Source organism: Dasypus novemcinctus, chromosome 30, assembly GCF_030445035.2.
Source record: "Dasypus novemcinctus isolate mDasNov1 chromosome 30, mDasNov1.1.hap2, whole genome shotgun sequence".
Taxonomy (NCBI): domain Eukaryota; kingdom Metazoa; phylum Chordata; class Mammalia; order Cingulata; family Dasypodidae; genus Dasypus; species Dasypus novemcinctus.
In genome coordinates, this window is record NC_080702.1 from 44,080,550 (window position 1) to 44,090,676 (window position 10,127).

Sequence of the window (10,127 nt, forward strand, 5' to 3'; positions counted from 1 at the left end):
ATCACACAGAATAATTTTTCTAACCACAGTGGAGTGAAACTGGAAATCTGCAAGGGCCAGAGGCACAGATTTCACACCAATATATGGACATTAAACAGCACACTCTTAGAAAAACAGTGGATAAAAGAGGAAATCTCAAATTAATAACTGCCATGAAACTAGTGAAAATGATAACACAACATACCAAAGGTTATGGGATACAGCAAAAATAGTACTGAGAGGGAAATTTATAGCCATAAATTCATACATCAAAAAAGAAGAAAGTGCAAAAATTGAAGGACTGTGCATTTGGAGGAATTCATAAAAAAAAAACAAAAAAAATAACCCCATAGGAAGAAGAAAGAAAGAAATAACAAAGATAAGAGCAGAACTAAATGAAATAGAAAATAAGAAAGCACTTGAAAAGATAAACACAACCAAGAGTTGGTTCTTAGAGAAAATCAATAAAATTGACAAACCCTTAGCAAGGCTAAGAAAGAAAAATAGAGAGAAGATGCAAATACACAAAATAAGAAATGAGAAAGGAGATATCACCACTGTCCGCACAGAAATAAAGACTATCATAAGAGAATACTTTCAAAAACTATATTCCAACAAAAATGACAATTCAGAGGAAATGGACAAATTCCTAGAAACCACATAAGCAGCCTCTATTGATGAAAGAAGAAATTGACGATCTCAACAGACCAATCACAAATAAAGAGATAGAATCGGTCAGTAAAAACCTTCCAACTTAGAAGAGCCATGGGCGAGACTGCTTCACTGGTGAATTCTACAAAACATTCCAGAAAGAACTAATGCGAATCTTGGTGAAAGTCTTCCAAAAAATCAAAACAGAAGGAACATTACCTAACACATTCTATGATGCCAACATTAACCTTGTACCAAAGCCAAACAAAAACACAACAAGAAAGGAAAATTACAAACCAATTTCTCTAATGAACCTAGACAGAAAAATCCTCAACCAAATACTTGCTAACTGTATTCAACAACACAATAAATGAATTATACACCATGACCAAGTGGGATTCATTCCTTTTATGCAAAGATGGTTCAACATAAGAAAATCAATCAATGTAATACATCATATAAACAAATTGAAGAAAAAAAACCCACGTGATTATATCTATAGATGCAGAGAAAGCATTTGACAAAATACAGCACCCTTTCTTGATAAAAACACTGCAAAAGATCGGAATACAAGGAAATTTTTTGAACCTGATAAAGAGAATATATGAAAAACCCACAGCCAACATCATTTACAATGTTGAAATCCTAAAATCTTATCCTCTATTTTCACAAACTAGCAAGGATGCCCAATATCACTTCTTCTATTTAACATTGTCTTAGAAGTACTTGCTTGAGCACTGAGGCAAGAATGAGATATAAAAGGCATTCAAATTGGAAAGGAAGAAGTCAAAATTTCACTATTTGCAATTGATATGATCCTATACATAGGAAAACCTGAGAAGTCTAAAACAAAGCCTCTAGAACTCATAAATGAGTTTAGTAAATTCGCAGGTTATAAGATCAATGTGCAAAAATCAATAGCCTTTCTGTACCCCAATAAAGAGCAAGCTGAGGACGAAATCAAGAAACAAATGCCATTTACAATAGTCAATAAAAAATTGAATATCTAGGAATAAATTTAACTAAAGATGTAAAAAACTTATACACAGAGAACTACACAAGACTGTTCAAGGCAATCAAAGAATACCTAAATAAGTGGAAGAATATTCCCTGTTCATGGATAGGAAGACTAAATATTATTAAGATGTCTATCCTACCAAAACTGATCTACACATTCAATGCAATTCCAATAAAAATCAACACAGCATTCTTTAAGGAACTAGAAAAACTACATATGAAATTTTTAGGAAAGGAAAGAGGCCCCAAATAGCCAAAGTGCAATGGCAAAGACCAATAAAGATGGATGGTCCAATGGTGAGTCCTTGATTCTGATGGCTCCAATTATGAGCCTGTGTGCCTGAAATATGAACTAGACCTAGAGCTTTGAGATGCCTAAGAGTTACCTCCTGAGAGCCTCCATGTTGCTCAAATGTGGCCACTCTCTAAGCCAAACTCAGCATATAGATGCATTGCCTTCCCCAAGCATGGGGCATGACTCACAGGGATGAGCCTCCCTGGCACCAAGGGATTACTACCAAGCATCAGGTGATGATGTAACTAAAGATACACCATGAACAAAGAGGTCAGTTCAGATCAGCAGAATATCTTAGCCTACATGTAATATCAGGTTTTAAAAACTGCATTTTGACTTTGGATGAAAAGGGGGAAATGGAAAGGACAAGTAAGTTTATTTTGCTAAGAGTTTCCAAAAAAATACTCAGGAGGTCATTAGGGGGTGATGCTTATGCACGTCTCAGCAGGGTACCAGAGACAGCCAAGGTAGATTGAAACTCAGGTGCTGGTTCTCCTGAGGGCTGCAGAGACCATATGTACCATCGTCATAGCAGATGGCTCTGGAGTTCAGGGCCATGTCACTTGGCCCTACTTTGGATTTTGTGTTCCTGAGTGTGATGGAGTTGGATTCAGATGTGACCTTTCTACACATGCCTCTTCTGTTACTTTTACAGGAACTGTGGTTGTCTGAGGGGTTGGTGTATACTCAGGATATCAGAATCTCTGAACTGTCTATGTGCTGGCCTAGCCCTGAACCTCAGCAGACTTGCATTGCAGCTCCACCTTCTGGTTTCTTGGGCTTACCCTGGCCAGCTGACAAGGTGTTGAAGAGGGTCAATCACCACATCAGGGAGCAAAGAATGACTACAGATGCAAGCAGGAGAATTTCACCCATCATCCATGTGGAATCTAAGCCCCTTCTTTCTTTTTTTTTGTTTTTGTTTTTGTTTTTTTTAATTTATTTTTATTGACTTTGTAATAATATTACATTAAAAAATATATATATATATATATGAGGTCCCATTCAACCCCACCACCCCCACCCCATCTCTCCCCCCCCAGCAACACTCATTCCCATCATCATGACACATCCATTGCATTTGGTAAGTACATCTCTGGGCACCTCTGCACCTCATGGTCAATGGTCCACATCATGGCCCATACTCTTCCCCCATTCCATCCAGTGGGCCCTGTGAGGATTTACAATGTCCGGTGATTGCCCCTGAAGCACCATCCAGGGCAGCTCCATGTCCCAAAGATGCCTCCATCTCTCATCTCTTCCTGCCTTTCCCCATACCCATCAGCCACCATGTCCACTTTTCCCAATCCAATGCCACCTTTTCTATGTGGACATTGGATTGGTTGTGTCCATTGCACCTCTATGTCAAGAGGAGGCTCAGATTCCACATGGATGCAATCCTCCCACTTTCAGTTGTAATCACTCTAGGTTCCATGGTGTGGTGGTTGTCCTTCTTCAACTCCATCTTAGCTGATGTGGTGAGTCCAATAAATCAGATTGTAGGTGCTGGAGTCTGTTGAGGGTCAGGGCCTGGCTATCACATTGTCAGTCCAGAGATTCAAATCCCCTAAATATATCTTAAACCCCAACACTAACTGCAACTCCAGCACATTAGCATGAAAGTCTTATGAAGAGAGATCCCATCTGAGTCCAGATTCACCACACATAAACACTGTTTGACCTAATGTAAGGGGGAAATGGAAAGGAGAAATGAGTTTATATGGCTACGAGTCTCTAAAAAAGAGTCTGGAGGCTGTCAGAAGGATTGCCCTTATGCACAACTGAGCAGAGTCTGAGAGACAGATAAAGCAGATACAACCCCCAGGTATTGGTTCCTTTGAGGGCTAAAGAGACCCATGGGAGATATGGTTATGGCAGATGGGGTTAACTACCAGGTCAGATGACCCCTCTTTGGAACTGAAGTCATGTTATTATATATGTAAAGAGGGATATTCTGCTGATCCGTGTTGAACCTTTAATTCAAGGTCATTTCTAGTTGCATCTTCAGCTGGTATGTGCTAGTGATCCCTCGGATTTAAATAGTATTATTCACTATCAACCAAAGTTTACTTCACATATAGTAGCCTATAATTACCTCTTTTATTAAACATGCCATATACCCATTATAATTCATGCAAGAACATTCTTATACTAACACTATTAATTGTAGTCTTTTGTCTCCAAAAGGCTCACTCTGTTCTGTGTTATCTTAAAATCTTTTAATTTTATCTTTTAATTTTTTTATCTTTTACTTTTTTCTAATAACCTATGCAACTTAAAGTTTTGTCTTTTACCTATAAATTTCACTGTTGGTAATTATACTCTAAATATTGTGCCTCCAAAATGAGAGCCTTTTTAACAAACATCTCCCACTCCTCTTGTCAATCTTTCAATGACCATCCTTGTTCTTAGAATAAATTTCAAAGCCTTAAATGAACTACACCACCTGTACAATCTGACTAGGGGCTTCCTCATCTCACATCTTCTCCCTCCTCATTAAGTCCTGGAGACTCTGTTTCCTCTCTGCACCTGGCAACCTCAGGGCCTTTGCTTACGATGTCCCGTGCTTATAAATTTCTTTTCTATCTCACTGTCCCTTTCCCCTACCTACTCCTAAGTGTCAGTTTCTACCCTACTCCTGCTCATTCTCCAGGTACCTTCTCGTGTTTTTCTTTTTCCTCACTTGCTATAACAAAGTGCAAACATTCCCCTTTATTCTCTCATTGCAACCTCAATTTCCCTTCACAGTCCAATGCCATCCAATCATCTTTTCAACTAGATTTGTGAGGGGAGCATGAAGTCCTATTGTGTTTACTTTTATATAAACACAAAACAAGTACTTTAAAGAAACTGATATCATGTATGTTGAGTGAATGAAAAAGTAAAACAAAATTAATACACATTCACAAATTTATTCAACTAATATATTGATGTCTATTATGCACCAGGTCATGTGCATAGAAAGCATTTCCTCTGAAGATTTGTTGATTTATAGTCATAATTTCACTTCAGAGAGGAATTCCTTATGGATCAGTAATGCAGTATCAACAGTATAATAGTATGCACTTAAATTAGACCCAAAAGAAGTATGAGAATAATCTGATCCCAACTTCCATTTTAATAATTTTACTAAGCAAATGTATTCATTGAAAAATGTTTCAGGTGAGAGAGGTGTACAAAGGTGGATTAAGATGATACCTAAGATGATGAAATCTGAGAGCTGTATACTGCCCACCTCCACCACCCACACCCATGTGGGAACACAGCTTCTTCACCCAGTTCATGCTGGGTGTATGAGCTCCTCACTTCTGCCTGCAGTTGGTCATCCTGCCTGTAGTGATGGGATCTTGTTCTGGTTCTTGCAACAGAAACTGATTAATGTTTATTTATTAGCTTAGTCTATATCTCGACTGTGACAACCTTCAGTGCTACGAATGCTGCGGTGCTTATCCATGTACTATCTATGCTAGGAATGATTTTTCATTTCTAGGATTATTGGTTTCTATTTGAGTCCAAATCCTGGAATTATACAAAACACTTATCTTTGATAAGTGGTTCACAAGTTCCCCAAAGGTATCCGGCAGGTTGCTTTACTCTAAATTTACAATGACCTTGAACACATTTGCTTATGATTTGTGACTTAAAAACAAAAGCCATAGTTTTTTTTCTGAATGTCCTGTATTTTTTCCCCATAGAAAACATTTTTGCACATTGTGGAACACATTGTACAACAGTGGTCAAAAGAACATAGATTATCATGTTGGTACAGGCAAAATAGTACATGAAGGAAGTGATAAGACCTTTGAACCACTTCTTCTTAATGATGATGATGATGACGGAAAAATTAAGGGATAAATAAATGGATTTCCTTTAACAGTAGATCTTGCTTACTGTTCCACAGCTAATTTGCTGTGGTTTGGGGCTCAGTTGACTCATCTGAGAGACAAGGTGTACAGATTACAGGATCCTTATGCTCAGTTTCAGACCAGTGTTCCTGTGACTTGCTGTCAGCAAATGAAATACATAAAACATAGAAGAAAATACACTGAAACATTCCCTGGTTCCATACTTCCTAAGAAACTTAGCAGTTTATCAGGTGATTTCAGATATCAGTTTAATCTTTCAAATTTAATTCTCTTTATCCCCTTCCCAGAAACTCACATATGGAGATGGAAAAACCAGCCAAATCATTTGGCAAAAGAAGTAATAGATCAATCTAAAAGTTATAAGCTGTTCTGTCATCACCTGATTCATTTCTTCATTTTGAAAGGAAAAAAAAATCACTTTTAGCCATTCTAGTAGTTTAGAATACATTGTGGTCATCAAGGCTTTTAATATATCGAGCTCCTTTGTAAGTATTATTGGCCATTTTTATATCATAAATTGCAAAATTGTTTAAGTTTTTGTCCATTTCTGATGTGGGCTATTCAGCATATATTAATGCATCATGGAGTTTTTCAGGTATATGTATTGAGAATATTTTCTCCTAGAGTGTGGACACTTCATTTTATACAGTACTCTTTTTTATTTTTATCTCTTATTGCCATGAGGATTTCTTCTTAATATAACAACCCAGTTATTTCCTTTGTGGGTATGATATAATGTGACACATGCAGACATGCTCTTCAAAAGCATTTCAGTTTAATTAACATATTGATATTAACGCCATGGTTGGAATTTTAAAATGAAATAATGTGTATGCTTTAAACAATTATTGAATATCTCCCAATAGCTATGTGAGTCGTATTCCAATTCTAAAACCCTAGATTTTGAGGGAATTGCTTCTTTCTCATAGTGCAGAAAATATGTGGTTGGGTGCTATCAAACTGACTTACACCGCCGGCATCAGTTCTTTTGGTTTAAGCTTTTAGAACATTCTTTGCATCTGGTGCAGTCCATGGGTCAAAAATGAGCATTGGTCCAATTTCAGCAACAGGAGGAAGTACATTTCAAGATTGATGGAGAAAATATAATTTACAAATGCAATGAACTGCATTCTTCTGCTTAAGCAAATTTGAGTTTTGTTTTCTGTTGCTTGAAACCAAAAGATATCCAGGTTATTCAGTGACTTGATATAATTATAGTAGAATTTATGAGAGCATCACTGGGTCTATCTTTATATAGACAGTCAACAGGGTCTAGCTTTATATAGACAGTCAACAGTAAGAATGATTTTATTTTAGATGTTCTGTTTCTTCTTCCTCTCTTTGCTCACCTGTTCAGTCTTATCATCTGACTCTACTTTCATTTAGTCTCTCTATTCATCAATTGTACTAAGCTCCTTCTCTTCCTCTGTGTAGTCCTTTTTCCATTCCTCTCTCTTTCTGCCTTTCCCTCAATTATTTCATTCATGAATTCATTCCAAAATTTTCCCTTTGACTCTCCCTCTCCATTCATCCACCTGTCTATCCAGTCATTCCTCCCATTGATTCATTTAACAAACATTTTTACTCTCATTTGTATGCTTAAGAATCCAATTAGTATTGCACTAGAAAGAAAAATTATAGGCTAATATAAATTTAAACAGATGCAATAACTTTTCATACAAATTTACTTCAGTCTAAAAGAAGAACATCACAAAATGGCCCATTAAAGTTTTTCCCAATAATTCATATTCAGTTTTATTAATGAAATTTTTAAAGTTAACAGGCAAAGGGAAAAAATATACAGAGTGAAAAAAGTAAAAATTTACATTATCCAAATCATTAAAAATCTCTGAAAAACCTGGAAATGAAAGAAATAGTTTTTATCTTAAACAGTTATGATAAAACAATTTGCCACTAAACCTGGATGATCATGAAAACTTTGACAAATTTCCCACTTAAGACATGAGAAATAGAAGGAGTTCCATTAGCAACTCAAAGATTATGAATCATATTCAACAAATAAAGAAATAAGAGATAAAGAATTGGAAAAAAAAAGGAAAGGCGAAGTTGCCTATAATATATATATGATCCAAGAAGTAAGAGAAATAATAGTTTTGTATACAACATGAATAACCTTTGAAAATGTAGCAGCAAAAAAAGACCTTCATATTACCTACAACAAATAGGAGAATTTATTGTCCTTATATGTAAAAAAATAAGTATGCAAAATACACATATTTACATAAATTATCAATGATTGGTGATTAGTAGAGGAGAGAATGGAAAGAGATAGCCAATCCCTGAGAGAAAAAACTTGCCTGTTGCAAATATATCAGCTTTCCCACAAATTAATCAATAATGTAAATTTATTTCAAACCCGAATCTAATAGCATTTTTTTCATAGCTTCTGACAAGCCATTTCCAAAGGCCAAATGAAAGAAAATAAACAAAAATAGCCTTAGGTACCAACACCAGTCCTCCTTACTTAAATTGTTGTTTTATTCTGTCTCGATTTCCTGGGGGAGAAGGCTGGAGAATGGATGCAGATGGACAAACAGAAAGTATCCAGCACAGTACTTAATTTTAGTGCTCGTCCTTCCTCCTTCAGTTGCATTTTTCTCATAAAGCAGTACTTATGTAAATTTGAAAATCAACGCCAAAGACTTTTTCAAAAACTCTCGTTTCGAAAGGCAGTCATCGGGAAGTGGACTTGGCCCAGTGTTTAGTGCGCCCGTCTACCACATGGGAGGTCCGCGGTTCAAACCCCAGGGCCTCCTTGACCCGTGTGGAGCTGGCCCAAGCACAGTGCTGATGCGCACAAGGAGTGCCCTGCTACGCAGGAGAGCTGCCCAGTGCAAAGGAAAGCGCAGCCTGAATAGGAGTGGTGCCACCCACACGGAGAGCTTACACAACAAGATGATGCAGCAAAAAAAGAAACAGATTCCCATGCCACTGACAACAACAGAAGAGGACAAACAAGAAAGCACAGTTAATGGATACGGAGAACAGACAACTGCTGGCGGGGGGGGGGGTGTTAAATAAATAAATAAATCTTTTTTTAAAAAGGCAGTCATCAATTTGTTTGATCCACATAGCACTTTCTATTAGATAAGCATGACAGGTGGTATTATACTGAGGTTTAGGAGTGTAAGTGACTTTTCAAAGACCAAATAGGGTCTAGGCTTATAAAGTAGATCCATTACATCTATGTGAAATCTCAGAGGTACTGATCTTGAGAAAGGCTCTTTGAAAATGAACAATCTGAGTAATATGAAAGGATCATAAACATCATCATTACCACTGTACTTCCATTGGGCAGAAAGTTGCATCTCCAAAAATGAATTTGATTTTAATTACAATAGAGTTCTTACCCTACCTTCCTTCCCTCTCCCCTCCCTCCCTCCCTCCCTTTCTCTCTCTCTTATTGACTTTCTTTTTCCTCCATTCTTTTCAAAAAAATTTACATACTTGGCTAATAAAAGAGAAAGAGAAATTCAACACAATGGGATGCAAAATGATTCAAATCCTTTGATCTGCTTGCTAAGGCTGAGAATCAAATTTGATTCTGAGTTACTTGATACTAGTAAATAATTCAATTCTCAATAATCAGAAAGGAAGAATATGTAATTTTCTCAGAAAAAAATGTCAGATATTCTTAGAGATCATATCTAAAACATGTTCTTAAGTAGGACCCCTAATTTAGATTCTGAATTGCAAAGTGAACATAGTACATCATAAGATTTACAACTAATAAAATGGAATAATATTCCATGATTATTTCTTGAAATCAGGGTAAAACATTAAACTCTCTGCATTTCAGAAGCTAATGCTCAGCACATAAAGCTTCTGTCATTCTCTGTATGATCAGACCTGGAATTTACAGAAGCTAGAAAGGAGAACACAAATCCTATCTCTTTTAGGTCATCTTCACTACAATTAGCATTTCTGCCAGACAGGCTTTAGAGTGGCTTAGACACATTGAGGTTATTCTCTCCAACAAATCCAGAAATGGTGCTGTAATTAGGAACAAAATGTACTATCAAGTATAACATAAAAGTTGTAATCATATTGAGCATAGTAAACATCGTGGCTTTAGTTCAAGAGGGGAAAAGTCAAATAAATACATTAGGGAGTTCAGAAAAATGAGTTATTTATACATAAGAATTTATTATTCTTAAAATCTGATCATGGAAATCTGGGAGCTAATAAGGAATATTCCATAAATGGTATTGGATCACTAAGACTACCATAAAGAGATGAAAGAAAGGAAAAGCTGATAGTGTTTATAAGGGAAATTAGAAAAACAAAAGTGTAAAACA